Raw genomic sequence first — 25256 nt, forward strand, 5'->3', positions numbered from 1 at the left:
CGTGGGAGGCAATGTGGTGCTGTGGAAAAGAATAGGGCACTGGAGTCACCCGGACCTAGGTTTGAAACCTGACTCTAAAAACTCACAAGCTATGTAAGATGGAAATATTACTCTGACTCTCTGAACCTCACTTCCTTCTCTGTAAAGTGGGAACAAAAGCACCTACTCCCAGGTTTTGTTGAGCTTTACATGGAGTAGGCGGGAGAGCACTGGGCTGGTATCTGGCACCCGTGCTCTGGTACATACTGCTAGGGAACATTACAACTTTCCTGACTCCGCACAGATTCTGAGGACAGGGGGACACGATCTCTTTTCTAACTCGGTATTAATACAATAAACTTTATTAGCATTCCTAGAGTACACCCATATATTTAGCTTTATAGTTAAAGCCATCAAATGTATTGTTTAGAAAAATATGTTTTAATTATACCAACAGCTTCAGTTTCCTCCCATACCTAATGGAAATAAAGCCTATCATCAGTGTTTTGGGAGAGTTACATAAATTATCACCAAGTGCTTGAAATGTCTGTAGAACTCAAATGCATACATTCTTTTAGGGATCAAACAGTTATTATGTGCTTACCGTACTGTATGCCCTGTCCCTTGCTAACTGATGGCATTCAGTAAGATGAACCATAGCTATAATAAAGCTACAATAATCGTAACTATCATTTATTGATTACTGAATGTGTACCAGGAATTATGCTAAGTACTTCACATATATTTTCTTACTTATTCTTCAAAACAATGTAATGAATAGATGTTATTGCCTTAATTTTAAAGATGAAAACTTTGCTATGTAGATAGTTGAAGTAACTTTCCAGGTTCTAATTGTTGGAACCAGGATTCCAACCTCTTCAGCTACAAAGTCTATTCTTCCAGAACTGTATTAACCCTGCCTATTGTCTTTCTCATTTACATAGCTCTGGGTGGGTGGGATTCTGGATTCCTGCTCTGGAGATGGGGAACTCCGTGGGTGGAGCTGGCTTGGGGGATACTAGTTCACTTCACCCCACGATGAGGATACAGGGCTGGTGAGGTGCCCATGTGGAACTGTCCTCCCATTAGTTTTATAAGTGAGTTTCCCAGAACTCGAATCAGAGAGCTGAAAGCAGAGATTTCAATAATAAATCCCTTCTACTTTCATAAAATAATTAATACACAGGAATGGGAAAAACGCATCACGGCTAATAGAGAGAAGAGCCCTCAAGTTTTAAAGTTAGGCTCCAACTGAGAGCTTTGTGAATTTAGAGGGTGATTATTCAAAACAGAGCAAATAATGGCTGCTGTGCTATCTATTTTTATTGCATCCTAATTTAAAATCACCATCTAGAGAGCACAATTAAAATATTTTAAACCCAAGTCATCTGTTTCCTTGTCTCTGGATTTTTGGGTGATTCTTTTGACAACTCTGGGTCCCACTGACTTAGACTGGTGGTTTTGGAGCTATTATTGGGGAGCCTCAACCCAGATGTTTCACGTGGGAAGTAGCCGCTGGGGTGAGGCATGGTGGCATTTACATGCAGAGGCAGAAAGTTTGAATCAGCAAAAATTTCCCAGTCATATTTTCACATTCAGATATAAAGCACAGAGTGGCGGAGGGAGAGCCGGGCCACCAATCCGGAAACCCGACGTCTAGGGCCAGCTCAGGTGCCATCGCGTTGCTGTGTGGCTTTGAACCCGCCAGTTCCTTCCTCTGTCTCTCGCTGTGTCTTTCGCTTCAAAGCTTTCCACCAGGTGTCGAGTCTCTGGTTTTCTTGTCAATTCTAAATTTCCTGATTCCAACGTTATGTCCCATTTGCCCCCTTCTAGAATATTCTTACATCCGCTTAGGTCTGCTAACACGTTTCTTGAATTCTCCAGTTCATAGATTTGGATATATTAGTCTTCTCATCAGCAATGCCTTCCCCCGACTGCCCGAGGCCACACATTTGTCAAGTCTCCATCACTATTTCCCTGAGGGTGACTTATGGTCATGTTGTCACTCACCTTTCTGAATTTTGATTCTCCAAGAAATTTGAATTCACTAATTGTTAGACTTATGCAGGGTCCTCTGAAACCCTCTAATTTTACACAGGGCGTAACTGAGGGCTGCATAGACTTCACAGATAATAAAGATAATACAGACTCCACAATTTTTTCAATTGTGTTGAATATTTCTAGACCTTCATGGAAAACATCAAGACGTGACTCTTCTCCCTTTCCCAGCATTCCCCCTTTACCATTAGAGTTCAAGGTAACCCTGAAAAGCTGAAATGCTAAAGCCCATCCCCTCACCTCCACACAGATCACACAGTGAGCTGGTGCAAAGATGCTGGGCTGAAAACCCAAGCTCGTCTCTGTCATTCATTCACAATGTGATCTTGGAAAATCAATTCTCTTGTAGGGAGGGGTGTGCCCCCGGCTCCCTCATTCCTACTTCCTTGTTCATCTCTGAAGTGTGAAACCTCTGGCAGAGGTTTGTTTATGAGAGCTCAGTGTAAAGTGCAAGGAGCTACACAGACGCAAGGTACTTTTGATATTCAGCAAGTCTGCTTCCCTGCATACCATGCGACAGTTGTGTATGTGTGTAACTGCTGTATTGAGATATGGTTCACATGCCATACAGTTCTGCTATTGGAAGGCGTGAGATGTTCACTTCTGCCAAATATACAAGGCACGAAGTCATCGTCTTTGCTTTCTCTTGGCTCTGTTGGTTTAACTGAGGCTCAGAGAAGCCAAGCTCCTGCCAGGCGACCTTGTTTGCAAGACCCGGGCTCCCCTGGCTTTCGGTATGAGTCGTCCTGACCTCCTCTTGCCTGCAGAGCCAGTGGAGGGGCAGGAAGGGGAAGGGCGGAGGGGAGCTCCCACCCTTTCCTGCACAGCAGCAGAGACCTCAAACCTGCACCAGCACCCAGACCGGCAAACAAAGGAGCAGGGGCTTCACCCGCTTTGTGTTGCTTATCGCCCGATCCCCCGCTTGAGACTATCTTTCATCTTCTTAAATTGTCCTTCTATTTTTTTTTTAATTTTTATTTTAATGAGTCAAAATTGCCTGGTTACTTGCAAGGGTACATTAGTAATACAAAAATACTACCACAAAAGAAAGCTGCATCAATAAATATTGGCATCCTTTTCAGCTTCAGATGATAATTGTTAAAATGGCCCATTTTCACTAATTTAACATATTATCTCTGACATGAAGTACCTATTCTCCCTACTGAGACAAAGAAGGGCTCCAATTCATCTTGACAGTGCATGAGCCATTTTTATTTGGACATGGCATTATTTTGAAAATAAATAAATAAATAAGTAACCTTGTTTATCACATTTAAAGTGGCTCTAGTCCAAAAAATAAGCGAGCTGCCAACCGATGAATCATTGATGGGGCTGGCGACAGCGAGGCTGAGAAGGGCCACTTCCCAGGGGTGGAGGAAGACGGGCACCGTGGGGGCAGAGGGCAGGGACAGCAGAGGGGGGACAGATCCTGGGCTGGGAGCAAGCGCTCAAACTCCTAGACTTCTCATTCCTCTAATCTCTCATTTGGATTCTTCAGCCCCGTCTCAGGGTCTCAGTTTCTTCCCCTAAACATCAGAAGAGAGCTAGTGTCACTCAAGTGCCCCTAGGGATGTGGGAGCATTTCTGGAATTCTAAGCCCCAGCCTAAAAAGAACAAGTCGCTGTAGGCATGAAGCGTCTGGCAGACCGACTTCTCTCATTCCTTCCTTCACCTGGTTTTAGACATTCAAGGAAATTTCCCGAGTTTTCTGCATATGATGGAGAAGGAAGCAAAGCTTGCCACCAAGCTTGATGGACTCTCCCTCCAGCGCCACCTTCCCCTCTCCTTCCCCGCTCCACGCCCTCACTTTTTATTTGTCACGAATGGAGTTCTGCGTCTACCCCAGAAACAGATAGTGCAAGTTTGCTGTGCGATACAAAGCTGACTCATGCTGTCTGACCTTGAGCAGCAAGTGAGGAAGGAAAAAAAAAATAGGTTCGCAGTGAAGAAGGCATTTTGATATCGATTATTTCATCAGATCCTCATGGTGACTTTAGGAGGTTACCTCATGAATGAGAAAATGGAGGCTCAAAGAGGCTGGGCAGCTGAGCAAGTGCTGGCAGCAACGTGGGGACGGAGTCAGGTGCACCGGGGCTCCTGAGGCTGCGTTTTGTCCAGAGCACCCTCCTTCCTTTAGAAGATCAGGGAAGCAACTGAAGGGCAGAGCAGGTGGAGATAGGGAAGGAAGGTTAACCCAGAAGGCTCCTCTCAGAAACAATGCTTGTCCCTTGGTCATGCAGGTTGCTACAGACCCTGGCTCAGAGCCTGGAAAAAGGGAGCCTCCTAACTGTTTGCTGAGGAGAGACAGAGATGTGCGTGGCGGGGTAGGGGCAGGGAAGGCAGAGAGGCAGGGGCTGGAGGGAGGAGCCTTTTCTCTTCTCTGTACTCGCAATGTGAACTCTAGTGGAAAATAATTTCCCCTTCTTCCCCTTGGGGAAGCAGGTTTTAAGATACTCTGAAAGCCCCCTTTTCCCTCAAAAGAGAGGTTTTATGAATCTGATTGGTGAGAACTCAAATTTGTTAAACTATGTTTTACCAGTGGGCAGAGTCGCTGTGTTAAAAGCAGAGACTTGTGAGACTTGGTGTCTCACTCCTGACCCCTCTGAAGGCGTGCGTGCTCTCAACTGCTGGGCTGCAAATCCTCCATTTGAATCAAGGCTCTCTCTCTCTCTTTCTCACTTCCTCACTCTTTCTTTCACGATCTCAGACATCTCAAAGTATAACAGATCTAAATTCTAGATTCAAAGACAGGAAGTCTCGATTGAACTTCAAGTCTAAACCACAATATTTTTTTAAAAACTTTTCTCCCAACTTTTGATTCTGAAAGTTTTCAAAAATCTAGAAAAGTTGAAAGACTAGAAAGATGAGCAGTCATAAACTCACTACCTACACTTAACTCTTATTAACATTCTTCTTTATCTAACTATATTCGTTACAGAACCGCTCGAAGTACGATGCAGGTATCAGAATACTTCACCCAGAAGTACTTCCTCAAGCATCGTTTAAGAGCAAGGACATTTTCCTTCATAACTTTAATATCATTGTCACACATAAGAAAATTAACAATAAAGCCCTAATATCTAATATTCAGTTCAAATCCAGAGATGTCCATAATTTTCCCAAGGATGTCCTTTATAGTTATTTTTTTAAAAATCAGTATCTAATTAAGATTTACACATTGCATATGACAATGTCTTTGAAGGTCACATTAATTGGGCATTTACTATGTCCCAGGATACACAGACCATCCTATTTAATTTCACAAGAAAATTTGAGATGGTCTCTGTTGTTATATAAAACGGTGGTAAAGTACTTACCCCCGAATACTCACACATTCACCATTGCGGTCACAGAATCTAACGCAGAGCCTTGCACATCCTAGGTACTGACATGTAACCACAGATTCTAAGCCAGGTTGTACCAAGGATGTACTTTGAAGTATCAAATGCTCGCCTAGTTACTGAAGAAACTTTACTACCCAAGTTGTCAATAGCTCTGTTCATTCAACCCACAGGTCAGACCTCGGGGGTGGGACTTGGCCTAAATGGGATCGTCTCAGTTATCCCGTTCACCAATGCCACCATTAGATCCTCTTCCCATATTCTGATAGAGCAACCGTGTCTCCTTCTGTAACAGACGTCACAATTGTGACTCCTTGTTGAGACTCTCTTCCTCACTAGAGTACAAGCTCCATGAGGGCAATGATCGTGAGAGCTTCACTTGTTTCTGTATCCTCAGCCCAGGCACGGAGCTTAGCACTCACTAGTACTCAGCAAATATTTATGCAATTGATCCAGAAAACCTTCGTCCCATCTTTCTCAGTTTTGTTGAAGGATCAATTGAAGATCAAAAGAGAATAAGAATGTGACAGGTATTTGAAAGTCTAATAAACTACATGCGTATGAGTGAGTATTACTACTCATTGAAATTTACTTTTGAATGCGGCTTGTGTTCCGGTGCCTGCCCCCACCCTGCCTCCTCCGTGGGGCAGAACTTGTTTCTCTTTTACACAACCTTTATCTGGGAGCTTGGATCTTAGATCTTGAAGCTCCTGTGACACTTCAGAATTAACTCAGATTTGGGTTCTGAACCAAATTTGCCCTGTCACTATAGGGACCGTGAATATTCTAATACCAGATTACCTCTACTTTTGTTGGAATGTGAGCCTCTCTCTCTCTCTCTCTCTCCCCCCTCTTTCTCATTTTTAGCTGATTCATACAGATAAATTAACATTAACAGTTATAGTGAAAAGTGCAAACTTGTTTGGGGAGCTGAGAGGAAGAAGCCATTAACTTTTCCTCAATTTGAGGCAGTGTCACGGAAGATGTCACAGAAAGAGTTCACGTTCAAGTACACCTTGAAGGACGAGTTTGTTGAATGGGGAAGTTTGGAGCATGAGGGCAGCAGCCTGGCCAGTCCCTGAGAGACTCTCTTCATGTATGATCTGAATGAAATAACGGCTTGAACTGACAAAACTTGTCTCGGGTAGCTGACATTTTCTTCAGACATTTTTTCTCTTTTCTTACACACCTCAGTTGGATGACTTTGTGCAAATTACTTGGTCTCTGCAAGTCTCTGCTTCTTTATTTGTTAAAAATAAAAAAGGAAATAAAACTCTCTTCTGTTCAGCATTGATGTGATTCAACAAGCACATGGGAGGGAGATGACAGCTCCCCACCAACACGGACACGTGTTCTGTCGGCATTTACTCTCTGTCCCTCTGCGCACACAGGATGCTCCGTCCCTGTAGGGAGAAGGGAGCAGGCCCTCTGGGCCAGCGCTGGAGCTACCAGTGATGAGGCAGCGGCTTCCACAGAGATGAGAAGGACGAGTAATGTGTTTTCTGAAAGCCATCTGGGGTGACAGGAAAAGAGGCCCAGAGCAGAGTGCAGAGCAGGTCGACCACGCCCCCAGAGAGGATGGTCCTGGCATCGGAGAGGAAAGCTGTGGTGCCTTCCCCGCCCCCACCCTGATTTCACTGTATTGTCCTGTCCTGTTACTCATAAAATGTTTAAGAGGGGAGAATGCTCATCTTCTGATTATAGGATCCCACTGGGCAAGGGAGAGAGCGGAGGCCTCACAGCCTGCTCTCGCTGCACTGCAGGGGTGGCTTCTGGCCATGCTGGGCACCATATGCAGGGCGTTGTGGGGTTGGAAGCTCTTACCTTGTTATAACTCGTTCCTCAGAGCACGGCAGGTTTCAGAGCAAGGCAGCCCATTCCTGGTAGCGTCATCCTGAGAACCAGGACCTTTCTTACCTTGTTATAACTCGTTCCTCAGACCACGGCAGGTTTCAGAGCAAGGCAGCCCATTCCTGGTAGCGTCATCCTGAGAACCAGGACCTTCTGCTCATCCTGAGTTTGCTGCCTGAGGTCTGGTAGGCGGCTCCTGGCCACGGACGGGGCTCCCAGGAGAGTGAGGCTCCAGAGTGGCAGAGAGTGCCAGGGCTCAGGTCTGCAGAGACGCAGCTGTGCAGAGACACAGGGAGAGGGGCCCATGACCCCAGGATCAGCTCCCATCTGTTGAGTGTATTCTAGAAACCTTACCTGGAACTGCTTATCTGTCGCAGGCAGGCCAGCCCTGGGGCCTGTCAATCAAGCCAAGCATCCTTGTCCTACACAATTCTCCACATCCATAAAGTGGGGACTGTCCAGAGTCGGTGCTCACATATTAACCTTTGCTGAAGTTTTTTCTTCTTTTTATAAACTACTTTATTGAAGCATGACTCCCATATAAAAAGCTAGACACATTTAATGTATCCAATTCACTGAGTTTGGAGATAAGTTTATACCCACGAAACCACCACTACCAACAAGACCACAGACACATTCATCACCTCTGGAAGTTCCCTCCCACTGCCTTTATTATTATTGTTGAGTTTTGTTTGTTTGCATGCTTCGTTTTGTGAGCTAGGTGTTCTTGCCACCCTCTAGGCAAGCAATAAGCATCCAACACAACATTGTTAGCTATGGGCACCTCCAGAACTTATTCACTGGCATAACTGAAACTTGCTGCCCTTTGACCCTCACCTCCCCACTTCCTCTGCCCCACCAGCCTTGGGCTTCTGTGACTTTGACTATTTTATTAGGTCATTAAATAGGAAATGTCCAATTTTGAATCAAAAGTGAACAAGACCTTGTTCCAGAGCAAGTGCTCAGCAAAATAACTCAGAAATCGATAAACAAAAGCCCTGCCCTCACATCGCTTGCAGTTTCCCATGCTTGTTCCTGCACTATTGGGAGGGGCCTAGCTGGGTGGAGTTGAAAGCAGGCTCGATAGGAGCAGAGAGGAGACAGGAGCCATGAATTCTGCCTTCCCAGGCAAAGTGCACTGTCACCGGGAAGGACAGGGAGGCAGAACGAATAGGGGAGCAGGCCGTGTTAGCAGGTACAAGGGAGGCAGAGGCAGTTGCTGGTGGCCCTGCTGGCACGCTCCCGGGAGCAGGTGTCCCTGGCAAAGGCGGCTGCGTATGGAGAGTCTCATGAGGCCAGAGGAGGCTGTGAGTGTTTAGGGAACCACCCCATTCCTGGCTCAGCGGGGCCGCCCTAAGGAAGGAGAGAGGAGTGTTGGGCCCCTGAGTCCCAGCGGGGTGGTACTGTTCGAAGGAGGTCAAGCTAGAAGAGTGGCGCGGTCAGTTGTGCACGCCCAGCCACCTCCAGTCGGCCAGCCAGGAAGCCGGGCGAGAAGCAGGCTGGCCGGCAGGAGAGCTGCTCCCCGGTCACGAGAGGAAATAGAAAATGTGATTAACATGTCTGCCACCAGAAACGAGAGCTAAACCTATTACTCTCCTCCTCCCGCTTCCATTATGAATTATTGTGTTTCAATTATGATTACAAAAGTATTTCCTTAAGGAAATATGGCAGGGTTCCGCATCGAGAAAAGAGGAAATGGAGCCATGAAAGTTTAATTTATAGCAGTTACTGCATTTTAAAAAGGAAGAAGAAAATGAAACAGACAACAGAAAGGCAGGAAAACTGAGAGGGAAGCTGACAGGGTCGCCTGCAGCGAGCAGGGGGCGGGTGGGCAAAAGCAGCCGGAGGTGTGGGAATATTAATGGAGTCATTATGGCTCGTGATGAAGGAGGGAGGCAGGTGCACCGTTTCATCCTCTGGGCTCCTCCTGTCTTCTCTGTTGCCCCCCATGGCCCTGTCTGGCTCTAGCACCATCCTGGATGCTGGGACGTAAATGCACGAACAAGCAGGACCTGCCCGTGCCCTCCAAAAGCTCACATTTTAGCAGTGAAGGGGCAGGAGGCTAAAACACTAAGGGAAAAAGTATGGACAAAAGAGTTGCTGCTTTGGGCTGCAGGAGCAAGCCCACACCATTCAGTAGGTGGGAAGCCAGGCCAGTGAAATAAATGGGTTACCAGGCTCTTCTGATTCACACTTAGGTCAACTGTCCTCTTGGGAGGAGACGCCTCCATGGTCATGAGAAAGCTGGAGGCATCAAGGTGCCTCCATTTACTCATCCACTTGCTTAACACGGAACTGGGCACTCAACCAAGAATAAGCTCCATGACTTCTCCTTGAGGACTGCACCGGCTACTGGGAGAGACAGACTCATCAGGAACTAATTACGAAGCCAGGACACAGGCACTAAGATGGTGACATGTGTAAGGTGTTACAGCACCTCACACCAGAGCAGTGAATTCTGTCTGGGAAGAACGAGGTTTTGAAGAGGAAGAAAGCTCTGGAGCGAGTCTTAAAGGAGACTAGGAGTTTCCTGGTGAATGGGGGAGACAAGGGGGCAGGGAAAGTGTTCCCACTAGCGCCCCAGCCCACGACCAGGCAAAGGCATGGAAGCAGCATGGCGGTGGGCCCAGGGAGCCCAGCACTGGTGTGGGAGGTGACAGGAGAGAAAGCTGGAGAGTGGGGCCAGGTCCAGAGGGCAGCGGGGTCATGCCAGGGAGCTTGGGTTCCATCTTGATGATGCTGGAGAACTCATGGGTGTTTTTCAGCACGAGGGTGACAATTGGGTTCTAGAAAGACCATGTGGGTGGCCCTCTGGAGCGTGGCCAAGAGGGGAGAGAGACTGGAGTCCTGTGGAAATCCACAGTGGTCACATGAGAAAGAGAGGGGGTGAGACCCGAACAAGGCAGAGAGCACAACCCCGGGGGAGGACGTCCTGGTGGCTCTGCCTGGAGTGAAGGACAAAGCCGGAATCCGGACGCCCAATGCTGACTACTGGAAACTTCGGTCTGGAGACACCTCCTGCCCCCAGTCCGCACACAGGGGCTAAAGCCTGGGAAACAACAGAGTAACAGAACGAAGGGGGGGTGCATTATTCATTTCCTGATTGGGACCCGATTTGCAATTACCTCAATCCAATCAGTTTTCATTTTCACCTGTTGATCTCATCTGATACCCAGAATAATCCTGTGAGACAATCGGCATGCTCCTGCCTTAAAGTTAAATCTTGGAGAAGCTCGAGTTTGTTCAAGGTTTTACATGAAGTAAGATGTGGAGATGGAAACGGAACTCAGGCCGTTCTCACTCCAGAACCAGGATTTATTTCCCTCCTTCCCTCCCTCCCTCAGTTCCTTCCCTCTTTCCTTCCTTCTTTCCTCTCTCCTTCTGTCTCTTTCTTTTTCATTTCCAGGGTCTTGTTACAAGCTCAGAGAAATGCTATGCCTTAAAGCTAAGGTGTCCAGCCAGGCGCAGGACCACCGTCTTCTGGGAGACAGACATCTGACCACGCTACTAGGGGAAGAGTGCCGAGACAGGGCTATGTTCTAGCGCTCATGCAGGACAGAGGAAGCAACATTGCCTCTGTCTGGGGTTCTGGTAAGGCTTTGGGAAGGAGGTGGCATTGGCTTTGAGGGTGAATAGGAACCGTCCAGTTGCAGAGAACTCTCCTAAGTGCAGAAATTCGCCACAAGCATTGGTTCCTGGAAGACTCTACCTCGCTCCCACAGTGAGTCAGACTGGAGTTCCCTTTCACTTGCAGCCAGTTCGTTAGTTTGCTGGCTAACCCTTTTCCTGGTGAGCTCCCCTTCTTTCTCAGATGCACTTCAATCTGGCCACTCAGCCTTGCCTGAAAAGCCTACATGGAGCCCACACAGGTCCCTGCACAGGGCCACCAGGAGCAGGTGGGTACACCTGAGCAATGTGACCTGACGTCCTCTAGCTCTCCTGTGCTCACCTTCAGGGACCAGAGACAACGTCCTCAGTAAGAGCCACCAAGCAGGCCGAGTCCGGTCCCTGTGAGCTGCAGCAGGACAGGCAGCTCCCTGCACACGGGGGAAGCAGCCTGACATTGTAAAAGGAGGCAGATGAATAATTAAGTCACCATTTACAAGAAATTCTAATCTTAGGGCAGTTCAAGGTAAAGACAGACATCAGCCAGGGACAGCCAAGAACAACATTGCCAGAACACTCGGAGACAGGGCCTCCAGCCAGACACTGTTTTTTCTCTAAATATTGTCATCAAAAAACTCAGTCAGAAAGTCTCACTGTCCCCTGGGCAACCCCAGCATATCAGAAATAATAATAGTAAAAATAATTAACTATGATATAGGTTTGCCTCCTATGTGCTAGTCATTTGTTTATATTATTTTATTTTAAACCTTACCCACTGCCCCCCAAAATATCTAAGTAGGTATTATTACCAAAAGAAAAAAAAAAAAAGAAAGAAAGAAAAGAAACAGAGAAGTTGAGTAATTGGCTGAAGTCATATCCCATTAATAAGGAACAGAAGTCACCTATATCTAGGATGTGAACTCAAAACTATCTACTTTTTAGACTTTTATTCTGTTTTGCCACTTAGGGAAATTGATTCTGCAGACCAAGGTTTTATTTACTTCTGAATTTTCTACATCTAATGCGTCCTAATTTTTTGGGATTATGAAGATGTTTTTAAAAATGCGATGAATAATATGGTCTGAATTTTGCCCCCCCAAACTGCACACATGCACATGAGAAATTTTCCATAAAGCATCGGAGTATCCATGGAGTCTTGTCTTTTTTTTCTCTTTTCTTTTCTCTTTTGTTTAAGCCTATCTGTGAATTTCAGATTAAGAAAGCCTGATGAATTTTGTGTGTGTGAATGGAGTTAGGATTATAGTTTAAAACCTTAAGTCATCGTCCTCGGCAGGGCTCCGCGACCTGCCTGGCTCTCCCCTGACAACCTCTCTGCTCCCTCGTCCCCCGCACAGAGCCAGGGGAGGACTTGCTGGTCTGTCCCCTGCTCTGCCAGGAGGCAGGGCAGGTTCAGGTAGCCAGCTGTCACTCCAGGCTGCTCGTGCTTCATGTGTCATTGATACTTGGGACATTTTACCTCTGATGTCACCTGTGGCTTCTCCAACTGTCAAGAGAAACTACGGGGAAACCCTGTGAATTCCCAGCCTCTTTTCACTTTATTGATGGCAGAGATGAAATGACAATGAACTTCTAACTTCTCACCCTGTGTGAAACACACCTTGCTCTTTCGTGGCTCCAGGCCTCTGCGCTTGTCTTTCCTTCTGCCTGAAGCCTTTGTTCTTCTCCCAGCAAACGGCTACTTATCCTTCAAGAGCAGTTGGACATCGTCTTTGTGATGCCCCCTTGGCCGCTCTGTACCCCACATGTGTGTAATTAGTCATGGCCTTTCTTCTCCCTTTGTGAACCCTGCCCTATCCACCCCCAGGCCACTCACTGCCCTGCCACAGGAGACGTGAGCGATAGCTGTGTCCCCAGTGTGCTGAAAAATCACGTGCAGAGGGAGCATTTGTTAAACAGCAGAGTGAGTGGCTGAAAGGTGCTGTTGCAAATTCCTTTGCAGCAACGTGCTAATGGATCTAGAAACTCCCTTCAGATGATATTCCCTGAAGGAGTTTTGATGGATGTTAGGCCATTGTCGTTTTGGCTTCAATTAATGTAATTTTAATGAATTTTTTGTTTGTCTGTTTTTTGAAAATGTAGGACTTTTTGACCTCAAGGCCTGATACAGTTTTTCATCTTTCTTCTCGGGTTCCTTGGAGTTTGTCACCAGCATGTTCATCAGGAAAGGCTGTTTCTGTATCAACTAGACCCTTTGAGAGATTCTCAAATTGGAGAGTCTACTCAAGAAAGGAAATTCTTATGTAAGCACCACATGCGTGTGTGTGAGCAAATGTGTATGTGTTCAAATAATAATTTGGGGTCATCTATCTTTGATATTTAAAAGTATCTTTGTTATGCTTTTCCAGGCTTTTCCTACTACTGTTCATCAGCAATCACATCTATTCTTTACTTTATGGTCTACAGAACAGAACACAATATAAATCAGAAGCTACATTTTCTGTTGTTTTAAATTTAAATCATGAGAAAAAGCTGTAAACAGCTTGTTTTGCTTGGTTTTAGTTTCTTTTGCAAACAGTCTCTCTCTTGCTCTCTCTCACTTTCCCCGCCCCGCCCCCAGCCCCACCATTCCTTCCAGTTATTAAAGACGTGAAGGTTATTAAAGGTTTGATGAGATTATAAGACAAGTCATCAGAACAACCTGTAGGCAACGTAACGAAGCCTGCCAGTTTCCAGAGCTACCACTGCTTGTAAAACATTCACGTACGACACATTGTAGCATCACATCTTACAGGGTGGTTGTTGTCTTCTGGCAGATCCTGGTATCTTTTTAGAGAGCCCACAAGGTCAGAAACACTCTCATGATAATATGATCGCCTGAGTTACCGTTTTCACTGTGTGGACATTTGCACTGACGACGTAAAAGCAATAGGCACCTCAGCCTGAATCAAGGAAATGGCACCAAACTGAAACAATCATCATTGTTTTCCTCAACATCACACATTCCCAGTAAAACAAAACAAATAAGAAAAAAAAATACCACTTTAACCTAAAAATGTCTTTGCTGAAACCATGAAAATTATTATCGTAATTCAATTCTGACCTACAGGTATTCTTGCTACTCTGTGTGCTGAAAGGAGAGACGTTCATACTGGGGTAGGGTGGGTACCTCGAGGAAAGGCACAGGGGAGATTTCTTGAGTTACAGGCTAAAGCTCTTTTCACTGAATGCCATTTTTACTTGACAGAACAACTGACTAACAATTTGTATTTAGTTTTGGATAGCTGAAAGACATTCTCTCAAAAATATACTAAGTGATCCTGTCACTTCCAAGAACACGACTGACATCGTTTGTTGCCAATAATGAATGTCATACTTTTAAGCAAAAATCAAAGTCTAGAAGACTTCTATCTGCCATCATAGGCTTGACTTTTGCTTAAAGTGTATGAAGCAACGCAGCCTCACACAAGTATGTAGTAGGAAAAGGGAGAAGAATTTTAATAGCGTTTCTGGATATTTGGATAATTTAAATAATTAACAATTTAGAAGATCATAATTATTCTCCTTTGATACCATACTAAAAATTGACATGTGGTAGTTTCTTAAACAGTGGAATTTGAAACTACATAAGTGACTTTTTTCATGCTCTGTATACTTCAACCAAAACAACACATCACAACAGATTGAAGGCAAAAGCAGATATGAAACTCAGCCATCTTATATTAAGCCACACTTTAAAGAGATTTACAAAAACATAAAACAATATCTCTCTTCCCACTAGATATTTTTATTTTTAAAATATATTTTTATTTAAAATTTTATGTCAATAAATAATTGGCTTATTATTGTTATATTTGCATGAATTGATGCATATTTTAATTTTTCTCAGTTTTAATATCTAATATGGGAAATATTAATAGTTAAAACACACGCAAGCAAAAGTTCTTTGGAGTCCTCAATTGTTTTAGAGAGTAAAAGCACTTTGTGATCAAAAAGGCTGAAAACCACTGCACCATAACAATCTTTGGGCTTGCAAAAAATATCTCAAAAAACCATTTTTAGCATGAAATGAATGGATGAGATGGCCCAGTTTCTGTTCCTTCTACCTTTGAGCCCCACTCCTTTAGTGCTGGCCCGGAGACCTGTGGCTGGCAGGCAGGGAGTGGGAGCTGAGGCTGGATTTCTTCATACACTTTAAGCAAAAGTCAAGCTCGTGATAGCAGATAGAAGTTTTCTAAACTTTGATTTTTGCTTAAAAGCATGACATTTATTATTGGCAACGGATGATGTCAGTTGTGTTCTTTGGAGGGACAGGATCACTTAGTTTATTTTTGAGATCTATTCAGTCATATGCCTACAATATGATTCTAAAATGAACAAAGGCCAATAACTGCACATTTTGTCCTGTAAGCCCAGGGCCCTATCGTCAGGTGGTTGGACTGCATCTCTTTTCCATAGCATCTACCCTAACTCTCAGTGTACATAGCATGGAATCTTCTAGAAAGGTAACTTGATCTAGTCCTGGGCTTGAAGATAAGAGAGCTGGGTTCTCTTCTCAGACTCACCATTAACCAGCGATGTGCCCAGAGTAGTCTCTCCTCCCCCACGGGCCTCAGTGTCTTTATCCACAGAAGGCAGATGTTTGATAACTGGACAAGACACTAAGACAGTTTCCAACTCTAATATTCTATGAATCTATTTGGGGAAATATTTGAAAAACAATACAAATAATAATTGGCTGCTATATGGTACTTTATAATTGCCAAATTGCTTTCTCATACAAATTCTTACTCAGGGCTATTTTCATTATGCACATATTATAGCAATTGTGCATGAAGATTCTAGAGGCAGATTGACCGGTGCTGAGTTCTGAGCTGTTACTAACAAGCTGTGTGGCCTTTAGTTAGTTATTTAACCCATCTACGCTGCATAGAACTGTTGAGTTGATTAAATGAGGTAAGGCATGTGCAGTGTTTAGAATAGATTCTGGCCTACGTTATGAGCTCAGTAATTAATATCAACACCTGCTTCCTTGTACTGTGATTGTGTGTTCACACGCCTCTCTCCCTTCCCAGACTGTGAGCACCTTACTGACCAGGATCTCATCCATTCAGCATCATATTCCCTGCCTTTTGCACTGTGCCTAGGACATAATCAGTAGATCAAATAGATGAATAAATGATACAATATGTGATCGTTTAGATCATACCCAGCACACATTCAGTCCTCAATCTCTCCTACTTTGGGCAGAGCATGATTATCCATGTGGTTTCGATTGGTCTATGGGATTTCAGCGGCCTTAAATGTACTTGGTTGGCTTGAGTCTTCTGCAATGATGATGATGATGATGATGTTGTGTGAGAATGACAGACTCCAGGTAGCCAGACAACCATACTCTGAAGCAGAGTCCTCTAGCCAGGACCCCCCTAAACACTCCGGGGCAGCTCGCCCAGGCAGCACCATGTTTCTCTTGTGGGATCACATGAGATAGAGGTGCCAGAAGGTACTGATTTGGGTGATCTAAATTGTTTATATAGACAGGGCTGCACACGAAATATTCATCTGTTGTCCACATACTCCAAGGGCAGCCCTGCTTTAGCCAAACCCATCCTAGATCACCTAAGCTGATATTAACCTACAGACACATGAATGCAAGAATGCGTGTTTGCTGCTAAATGATTGAAATCGGGGGTGGTTTTTAAAATAACAGTCACGTGGCAATTATAGATTAGTACAAACAGACATACAACCTATAAGGTAATAATTATTGTTCTTCCCGTTTTAGAAGTGAGAAAACTACAAATCAACAGTGTATTCATCCAGAATACACTTTTTCGCAAATAATAGAAAACTCAACTCCCACTGTTATACAGGACAGTGGAACATGGCAGAGGTGGGGAGAGCTCCTGGTGACAGTGGATCTGGTGCAGCCACAAGTCACCAAGAACCTCACTTGGTCTGTCTATTCCTGTTGCCTTTTATCATGTAGGTCCCACCTTGGAGTGGCCACTTCATGTCTCCAGGGTGGCTGTCAACTGCAGCAGAAGCCATGGCTCATCCATGCACATCTTCACAGGAGAGTTCCCTGAGCCCCCAGTGTCCCCACAAGGGCCTTAGGGGTCACTCTGATTGGACCCCCTCGGTCAGCACTGGCCCTGAACTAACCACTTAGTTCACTTAGACTTCCTCATTCCCAATTCTACCCTGTGTTCTTTTTTTTTTTTTTTTTTTAATATCATCATTCTGTGAGGCACTTTTCTACGTGGTGGGAACACAATGTTGAATGAGGCAGAAATAGTCACTGCTCACATGGAATTTACATCCTCTGTTCTGTATGGAATAATATAGACATCAGGGTCAGGTAGCTGGGGAGTTGGATACTTGCATACACAGAAACCTAATGATGGCTGTCATGTATGGAGAAAGCACCTGCATTAGACCAGACACTTTTAACTTGCATCTTAACTCCATCTTCAAAACAATCTTTTGAGATACATATGATTGTTCACATTTTAGTATTAACAAAAATGGAACACAGGGAAAAAAGGAGCAATTTACTAGGCTCACACAACAAGTAAGTGTAGAGAGACCACATTTGTAATTTTTTTTTTTTTGTTACTCATATGCAGCGTTCATTGCCTCCCATACAAGGAAAAAAGTCTGCTCCTCTTTGGATAAACTACGATTCACATGCCAAATGATGTTAGAGTAAACTCACATTTTATTAATTTTATTATGGGGATTTAGTTAAACCCCTTAAGTACACTTTGGCTAAATACAATGTGCTTAGAACTCCATATATTAATCAATTTTTGAAAAAATAAACAGTTGTCTGTGTCCATAGATACTACATGTATATTCTGGCTGATGTTATTACCCAGATAATCTTTTTTTTAAGAGACAGAGTTTTACTCTATTGCTCAGGCTGGAGTGCAGTGGCATAATCATACCTCATTGTAACCTTGAAATCTTGGGCTCAAGCTATCCTCCTGCCTCATCCTCCTGAGTACACCTCCAGAGGTTTACCACAACACCCTGCTAATTAAAAAAAAAAAATTTAGATATGGGGTCTTGTTATGTTACGTGGGCTGGTCTTAAACTCCTGGCCTCAAGTGACTCTCCCTCCCCCATCTCCCAAAGTGCTGGGATTACAGGTGTAAGCCTCTGTGCTCAGCCCCCAGATGATTTTAAACTCTTCCTATATAATATTGTAGTTATCCTCACCTCCTTTGATTTATTTTAAAAATTAATGCATTTTATTATAGAAAATTCAAAAAAACACAAAAATTATGAAAGTGTTAAAAAAAATATCCTGAGTCTAACAAACAACTCATAAGCAACAACTATGGTCTTAGGTTTTCCTAGGTTTTTTTCCTCCATATTGTATTTTCAAAAAAATAAGATTATATTCTACATACCATTTTGTATTATGCTCTTTCTACTTATTATTACATACTCAATTTTATATGTTATTACAACTTTGCCAACTTTATTTTCTATGTCATAATTCTAGTGTGTAAAATATGCAATAATTTTATTAGTCATTCTTTCCTCGTTGTACATTTAGATTGGATGACTAATACATCTATTTTAACTTCTTCCTACTAGGACATAAAGTACTTTTATTTATTTATTCAATCTCAATTTATTTTTGCAATGACAAATTAAAAAAAGAAAGGACAAATTGTGTTGAGACATGCCTAGGTTTACAATGTCTACGTGTCGAAATCGGAACTCATCAGATTCTTCCTGGGGGGGGAAAAAACATCATTGTTGCTCCTCCACCTTCTCCCTTGGTTAAGGCTCCCTGTTTTCCAGACTGGCCAGGCTCAGAAATGTCCAGTCAGCTCTACTCACCACTCCTTGAACATGCAAATCTAATCAACCTCCAAGGCCACACAGCCCTTCCTTCAGAGAGATGTTGCATTTGCCTCCGGACCCTTTGTCAGAGTAAATATTCAAAATCAGTCTCCTTTATCTCATATTTTCTTTACTTTGGAGCCAGGGCCATGACTCAAATAACTTATATATAGTAAGTGCTTGATAAATATTGCACACATGAATGCTGAATGGTAATCTCCTTTGCTTTTCATTGATTTTAATCATAAATACTACCCCATTCTCCACTGAAGGCTCACTGAAGACAAAAATCATGAATTAATGATAAAAATAGAAACCAATTCAAGAAGTCCTCCTATGTGTCAGAAACTATTCTAAGTGTTGCATGTAATTTTTCTTTAATTCTTTAAGTGTCCTATACATAAAGATCTGCCTTCATTTCATAGGTGAGGATACAGAAAAATAGTTTGAATTACCCAAGATTCCATAATAACTTTGGGGGCTGGATTTCTAACCCACACAATCTGGCCAGGCACAGCTTCTGTCACAGGGCCTGGGCCCAGTGCATGTTTGTTAGATTAAATCATGAAGAATGGGGCCTGCAAGGTGAGCCCGATCACACGATTACGCCATAGGAATGTTTAGTGGCAGTGAAGTTTGGGAAGCCAAGAGGTTCAAGCAAAAGAGAAATGTATTTTCCAGTTTGCTACAAAAATATTTCCCAATAGTGTGTCAGCATGGTTTAATCCTGAAAATTAAATCCCGGTATTTTCCAGAAAATTCCAGTTTCTGGTGGGGATGTTTGCGTGGGTCATACACAATAGGGTGCGAGCTTTCCAGGGACTAAGAGGTGTAGCCCAGGAGTTGAGAATAGAAGCATTGTGTTCGAGCCACTTAACTTCACATCCCATCAGTGATACTTATTAAATTTGTGGCATTGGGCAAGTTGTTTAACCTTCCTAAAAGACTTAGTCCCCTCACATTTAAAATAACAGTGCCTAGACACCTAATAGAATTTTTGGAGAAAAGGACTAAAAAAAAAAACAAATAACTGAAAAGTGCAACCACCAAGCCTGACACATTTCATACTGTTATGGGGATCACCCCTGTGACATCCTGCCCAATCAACAGTTATGCCTGTGGGTGCTGCTGTCAGCCATTGAGTGGCACACACTAGATATTCCTTATATAATTAGGTAGTTTATAAAGAAAGGAGAAATTATAAACAGAGGGATTAGATGTGCAGGGACATGAGGCTAAAGAGAAGTTAGGAATTGTAAGTAATTTGTCATCTTTCAACCTCATATCATGAGTACACGAGATGGCCTCCGATGATTTTGCATTAAGAGTTAATTCCTTGACAAACATACGTTACTGCATATGTTGCAGACATAGGCATCCACATACCCAATTCAATAAGTGACCATTCCTGATCCCTCTCTTGTTTTTAAAAACAAATTTTAGAAGATGATAATCACCCTCTGTTGCTTATAACTAGTCAGGAAAAAAAAAGAATAAAGATTCTTGATAATTGGCCGGGCGCGGTGGCTCACGCCTGTAATCCTAGCACTCTGGGAGGCCGAGGCGGGTGGATTGCTCAAGGTCAGGAGTTCGAGACCAGCCTGAGCGAGACCCCGTCTCTACTAAAAATAGAAAGACATTATATGGACAACTAAAAATCTATATAGAAAAAATTAGCCGGGCATAGTGGCGCATGCCTGTAGTCCCAGCTACTCGGGAGGCTGAGGCAGTAGGATCGCTTAAGCCGAGGAGTCTGAGGTTGCTGTGAGCTAAGCTGACGCCACGGCACTCACTCTAGCCTGGGCAACAAAGTGAGACTCTGTCTCAACAAAAAAAAAAAAAAAAAAAAAAAAAAAAAAGATTCTTGATAATTATTAAATAATTATGATGCCTGCTTCACACTGGGCTTATAATAGTCTATCTCTTTAGAGAACTCTTTTTGGTATAAAATATATAAAACTCATGAAGTCTTTTTAAAAGTCACCTTTTCAAATAGGTGGCTGAGCTGCAAAGAAAATAAGGGAAATGCTCAAAGTCCAGAGATTAGGAGAAGCACAAGACCAGAGAACTTGGTGTTTACCTGGCAGTGTTTTCTGATCCCCGGCGGGCTGGTGCCTGGGTTTCAGTAGCCACACATGTACATGAGGATGGAGAAACAAAGCCTGAGCACAAACAGGAATGAAAAGCTAATACTCTTATGGGGTGAACTAGTAAGAGAGAATATTCCAGAAAGAGAAGCTAACGAATAACCACCTGGCACATCTTTGGCTCTGTGTGAAAAAAAAATGTTTCTGGATAGTTCTTAAACCACACGCCAAGACTCATAAGGGTCTCGGACCAGTCAGTGTGCATAATCATATTTAAAACCTCTATCTCCTTGGTTTTCCTTACTAAGATATTTGACCTATGACCTATCCATAAATGAAATAGTATCCAAATATCACAATAATATTTTATATTTCTAAAGTGTCTTATTTTTCTTCAATAATGTGTACCTATATAATTCTCAAAATGAACCACAGTCTAGGATTCAGGTCTCTGGAGCTCCATTCTATATCCTACCGATCAATATCGGGGTAATCTAATTGAATCATTTAATATTAAAAATCAGGGAAAACATAGAGTCTGTACTAGAAGCTGTGGTAAATATAGAGATAATAAATCTTCCCTGCCCTCAAGATGCTTATAAGTAATTCCCACAGCAAAAGAGAGTCCTGAAAGAGATGACCGTGGTTTGAACAGTGAGACACAGTGACGACATGGTCTCTTGCTGATGTTATAAGAAAAGACTTACGATGAAGGTGGCACTAACTATAACTCTTCAAGTAAAGGAAATATCAACTATATGAGACTACAGGAAATTAATTTCAAGTATAATGATACGTGGTTTTAAGGTAAAAGTGTGCAAAAGATATATCATGCAAACACAAACAAAAAGAAAGCCAGAGTAGCAATATTAATATGCACAAACTAGACTTCAGAGCAAAGAAAAACACCAAGCTTAAAGCAGAATATTACAAAATGGTAAAAAGTCACAATAGCCCATAAAAGGGATCTAATAGCAGAGCGTCAAAGGAGGAATATATAAATCCAGAATAATATTAATAGCTTGTGACTACAACAATCTTCTCTCAATAACTGATAGAACAGATAAAAAGAAAATGAGACAATATAGAAAACTTGAACAACATCCACCAACTGGATCTAATTGACGTTTATAGAACATTCCACCCAAGAAAGAGCAGAATACACATTCTTTCTAATGTGTGCAAAACAGGAAGCAACGTAGCCCATATCCGGGGTCACAAAGCAAACCTTAACAAATGTAAAAGAATTAAATAATACAAAGTATGTTCTTGGACCACGAATTAGTTTGCTAGTGCTGCTATAACAAAATATCACACACTGGGTGTCTTAAACACCAGAAATTTATTTTCTCATATCTCTAGAGGCTAAACGTCCAAGATCAAGGTGTTGGCAGGTTTAGTTTCTTCTTAGTTGTCTCTCCTTGGTTAGCAGATGACACCTCCTCACTGTGTCCTCATATGGTCATGCTTCTGTCTGTACTCTGTATGTCTGAATCTCCTCTTATTATAAAAACTCCAGGCATATTGGATTAGGGCCCCTCCTAATGACCTTATTTTAACTTAATTACCTCTTTAAAAGCTCTGCCTCCAAATACAATCATATTCTGTAGTACTTGGGGTTAGGGCTTCAACATATGGATGCTGGGGGCAGGGGGAGCAATTCAGTCTATTACAGACCATGTGGAATTAAACAGGAAACAGTAACAGAAAGACGATGAAATCTCCAACTAAACATGCGGAAATTAAAGAAGACACATGAATCAAAGAGGAAGTCACAAGGTAAATAAGAAACCATTTTGAGCTGAGTAAAAATGAAAATAAAATATCCCACAACCTTGTGGGATGTAGTTAAAGTAATACTTAGAGCAATATTAACAACATTAAATGCTCGTATAAGAAAAAAAAGAAAGATTCAAATCAATCATATAAGTTTTTACCATAAGAAACTATTAAAAGGGGAGTAAAATAAGGCAAGGCAAGCAAAAGAAAAGGAATAAAGTTAAGAACAGAAATCAATGAAACCGTAAACAGAAAAACAACAAAGAGAGACTATGAAAACCAAAGCTAGTTCTTTGGATAGATGAATAAAATAGTTATGCCTTTAGTAAGACAGACAGACAGACAGACACACACACACACACACACACACGCACTACCAATATCAGGAATGGAAGAAGGTATGTCACTAAAGTGCCCACAGACATTAAAAGGATGATAAGGGACTATTACAAACACCTGTCTATGTGCATACATGTGGCAACTTAGATGAAGCAGACCAGTTTCTCAAAAACAACTAAAATAATTGAAACACAACCAAAATTAAGTTGATAATCTGAATAATCCAGTAACTGTTAAGGGAGTTAAATTGATAGTTTAAAGAGAGAACCCCCCAAAAAATTTAGGTCTCAGTGGCCTAACAGTACTAATTATATAAAGTCTCTTCCAGTTAATAGAAAAGAACACTTCCCGACTAATGTTATAAGGCCATCATTACCTTGATGCTAAAACCTGGGATACTACATAAATAAAAATATCTTCAGACCAGTATTTGTCAAAAATATGGATATAAAAATTATAAAATATGCTAGTAAAGCAAATCCAACAATATATTAAAAAATCATGTACCACAACCAAGAAATATTTATCCTTGGAATTCATAGCTGGGTCCCTATTTGCAAATCCAGAAAAGTAATAAGCCACAACATAACAATATGAGATAAAAACCATATAATCATATTATTTGATGCAGAAAAATATTTGAAGAAAATTCAACACACATTCATGATGAAAACTCTTTGCAAATTAAAATTTGAAAATAATTTCATTAATTTGATAATAAGTATCTAAAATAAACTATAGCTAACATCACATTTAACAGTAAAAAAAAACTGACTTCTTTCCCCCCATAATGGAGAAAAGTGCAAGAAGTGTTCATTCTCACCACTTCTATACAATACTATCCTGGAGGATCTATTCAGTAGAATAAGGCAAGAAAAAAAAAAAAAGACATATAGATTAGACATAAAGAAATGAAAATGTCTGTATTCTCAGAATACTTGATTGTCTACATAGAAAATCACAAGGAATCTGTGGGAAAACTCCTAGAACTAAGAAGTGAGTTTAGCAAGCTCACAGGATGTACAGTCATCACACAAAAGAAGACTGTTTCTCTACACTAGCTACAAAAGATTGGGAATCCAAATAAAAACAGCAAGGCCATATGCTATAGCTTCAATAAATAAAATAGGTATGAACCTAACAAAACTTGCAAAGGATTTGTATTCTTCTACATACCAAAAAAATCCCAATTAAAAAAATCAGAAAATCTAAACAATTAGAGAGACATACAACATTTATGGATAGGAATTTTCAACATAATAAAAATGTTAATTCTCACAAATTAATATGTAGTCTTCATACAATTCCAATCAAAATCAAAATCCCAACAGGATTTTTTTTGCCAGTATAGATGAGTTGATTCTAAATTCATATGGAAATTTAAAGATATCAACAAAAACAATTTTGAAAAAAAGAGTTAGAGGAATTACAGTAACCAACTTTAAGACATGTTACATAGCTGTAGTAATCATGGCACTCTCAGATTGGCAAAGGGATACCTACATAGATTAATGGAATAGACTGCAGAATCCAGAAATAGACTACACATGTACAACTCATTTATTTTTGACAGAGACATGAAAGCAATTCAATAGAAAAAAAGGACAGTCTTTTCAAAAGGTGTTAGAAAATTTGGACATCCTCATGAAAAGCAATAAACCTAGACATAAGAGTTCTCTCTTATTAAAAACTTCATTCAAAATTGATCATAGATCTAAACACAAAACATACAACTATAAAATATTTAGAATCGAAAATAAAATAAAATCTCATATAGGCTCAGGCAAAAAAACATTCAATCCATTAAAGAAAAATATGATAAATTAGATTTCATCAAAATTAAAAACTCTTGCTCTGCCACAGAAACTGTTAAGAGAATACAAAAGACAAGCTACAGACCAAGACAAAATATTTGTAAATCATAAATAAAGATTAAAGGATTTATATCTATAATTTCAAATAATTCTCAAAAACTCAATAATAAGAAAACGACCAACTCAATTTAAAAGCATAGGCAAAGATTTTAGCAGACATGTCAACAAAGAAGATCTACAGATATAAAATAAGTGTATGAGATGTTCAACATTGTTAGCTGTTAGGGAAATGCAAAATAAAACCGCTTTAGATTTTAGATATCAACTAACACATCTATTAGAATTGCAAAAATCAATAAACACACACAATGCCACGTGCTACCAATATGAAGAGGAACTGAAATTCTTGTTTGTTGTTATTGGGTATGCAAAATGGTGCAGCTACTCTAGGAAACATTTTTGTCAGTTTCTTATAAAGTTAAATATGCACTTAACGGAGGACCTAAGAATCTAGGTCCTAGGTATTTATCCCAGAGAAGTGTAAACCTATGTTCACATAAAAGCCTCTATATGAATGTTGATAG

This window comes from Eulemur rufifrons, chromosome 19, assembly GCF_041146395.1.
Source record: "Eulemur rufifrons isolate Redbay chromosome 19, OSU_ERuf_1, whole genome shotgun sequence".
In the NCBI taxonomy this organism is placed as follows: Eukaryota; Metazoa; Chordata; class Mammalia; order Primates; family Lemuridae; genus Eulemur; species Eulemur rufifrons.